General features: G+C 40.2%; 1 pseudogene; it reads right to left on the bottom strand.

The window, feature by feature from the left end:
- Nucleotides 1-1,089: 1,089 nt before the first annotated feature.
- Nucleotides 1,090-1,196, bottom strand: LOC136752051 (uncharacterized; annotated as a pseudogene).
- Nucleotides 1,197-2,844: the final 1,648 nt, after the last annotated feature.

Raw genomic sequence — 2,844 nt, 5'->3', positions numbered from 1 at the left:
TACATCCACACTTAGGGGCACACACTTATCGCTCTCCCCGACAGCAGGGACACCCTTACACTCGCCGTACACACATATACACCTCACGGGGAAGGGTTGGGATGAAGGAGCTGCAATCCTCAATCAAGAAGCGTCAAATCTTCCTAACCCCTAAGGGGATTTACTTGTAACTGACAAACATAACTTTTTGGCTTCTTTCCGCTTTGCTCTATTGCCAAACAGCAGGGAATGAAGACTCTGTATAGGAAGTTGAAGAAAGTGTTTTGTGATAATTATATAATGTTTTATATTAATACTAGCATTAGAAGTAGTTTTGTTTACAGACTGAGCAGATTAGATTCAGCAGGACAAGTAAAGGGTCAACAAGGTTGGTTTGTTAGAAACTCCTGTCAGTACTGAAAGATTACACAGTGCCGAAATAGCCTACAGATGTCTGCTGTGAATTTGTATATGACTTAATCATTTCTCCAGATAGGGAGGAATTGTTTTTGTTAAAGAGCGATTGACAATAGGTAAATGATGACCGTGGGATCGCATCTTCCTAGTGCATATTAAAGACGGACATCTGCTTTGGATCCATCACCCCTTCACGGGAGGACAGATCGTAAACGGAGCCGGACCTGTATCTTCTGATTGGATGAACGGCCATAAGATGTTATGTCATTTTTCCTATAAAGTTGTACTCATGTCTGTAAATATTAAGTCTCACTGAAGGAATTATTCCTGACGTGGGGCTTCCGAGCGGCTCGATTAAAGTACTGTTTGCTTTATCTCAGCGACTTCTCCACTTATTTCTAAGATGGTTCAACACACACAGCCAGCAAGACACACAGAGCCAGCCAGCTCAGCGATGACATCATGAACCTCTCTCTGAGCTGACTGCTATGACATCACAGAGCACGTGCATTCCGTTGCTTGCCGTCTGTCAACCTCTCAGTCACTGCCAGCCAGACTGCCTGGCTGGCTGGATGGGGGGGCTGTTTGCTGCTGCTGCGTACCTTAGCAAGCTTATTTGCTTGACCGGCCTTCCTCCTCCTTCGGCAACATGCCCAGCTCTGCCCGATCTGCTGTTCACCTGGATCACAGCTCCGCCCCAACAAGGCAGAGCCTCCCAAGAATGGTACAAACTCATCCATGTTCCCCTCCATGGAAAGCTTTAGCAAAAGGCAAAAGCATTATAAGAGGAACCCGAGTCCAAGACGCTTCCGACCAGCCATACATATTTGTTTGTATTAAAGATCACATTTTATTACATTTTGCTTTTCTGTACTTTATTACATCTTATTGTGATTTATAATTGTATTGTTTATTTTCCATATATATGTATGTATGTATGTATGTTTGCATGTCCAATTGCTTTCACAATACAAATGCACTGAATTGAGAGAGAGAGAGAGAATTGTGTGCAAATATCTATGCATATTCCAATGTTTGCTGCAGGACTTACAGATTGAGTGAGGGGGTCAATATGTTTGATTCAGAACTAACCACTGCTTCCTCAATTTTGTATTTGACTAGAAGTGAAGAAACACAGCAATAATAATCAGCCCCGAGGCGACTGTGTTTCTAAACCCTATTTAACATCACAATCAAACTCATTCCACGTCTACACACAGCACAGATACGTTGTAAAAACCAAACAAAAAACACGAAATCACATGTAGAAAACCAGAAACGAACATACAAGTATACGAATATGCTAAGATCAGCCTTTTATTTGTATTTATTTGTATTGATGCATTAAGGGATTTACACCGATTTGCTATTTCAGACACTTTCACTGTATTGACTAAAATACAGGATTAGTTCACAGGCATTCGTCACCATGCACACAGTTCACATTTTCATTCATTTTGTGGCGTATCTTTACTTTTATTCTTATTTAAAAAACAATTGGCTAGCCTATTGATTATGGATGCGACTGTTTTGTTGGTTTTTGTGGCACAATTGTGGGCAGATCAATAAACTGTTGGACCATCTCAGGTGATGTTAATGCTTTGATGGGATATTGTGCTTATTGATGAAGTCTGTGAAGAAGGTCTAAAATCACTGTTGCATTGTCCCTGTTGCCAGACACACAGCAATGCTCCTATGTTTTGAAAGTCACCCTGGATAAGAGCGTCTGCTAACAAATACATAATAATAATAATAATAATGATAATAATAATAATACATCGTCGGAACTGCTGGCGTGTGATAGCTCGCAAAGCACATCAGTGTAACAGATCTTACTGTGTATTTGATCTTCTCTTACTGTAGAATATGTATGTTTTGTGTAACTCGCCCTGTGCTAAGAAAATGAATTTATTCATGCACAAACCAACCCGGGACACATGACTCGTAGGGGCACTGGATTCAGCGTGACACCGGACCAGATAATGACCATTTCATTAACAAACAACATATCTGTCCAATCTACACTCACCTAAAGGATTATTAGGAACACCATACTAATACTGTGTTTGACCCCCTTTCACCTTCAGAACTGCCTTAATTCTACGTGGCATTGATTCAACAAGGTGCTGAAAGCATTCTTTAGAAATGTTGGCCCATATTGATAGGATAGCATCTTGCAGTTGATGGAGATTTGTGGGATGCACATCCAGGGCACATCCAGGGGGTGCTAAATGTCCTCTATGTAAATTAGATAGTCAACTCAGTCTAATTTACATGGGAACATTTGTGTTGCCCAAAATGGTGCATTATGGAAGTTGCATGCAGTTTCTGTGTTTTTTTTTCCCTCTCTACATAATGGAAAACCTGCATAATTTCTTACTCTTCTCTTTTAAAAATAATTGCTTATTTACAATAATTAGAACAGAAATAACTATTTAGAAGAATTAT

The sequence above is a fragment of the Amia ocellicauda genome, chromosome 6 (assembly GCF_036373705.1).
Source record: "Amia ocellicauda isolate fAmiCal2 chromosome 6, fAmiCal2.hap1, whole genome shotgun sequence".
Classification (NCBI taxonomy): domain Eukaryota; kingdom Metazoa; phylum Chordata; class Actinopteri; order Amiiformes; family Amiidae; genus Amia; species Amia ocellicauda.
Note: the sequence above shows the minus strand (reverse complement) of the source record. Positions and strands in the feature narration are given on the sequence as shown.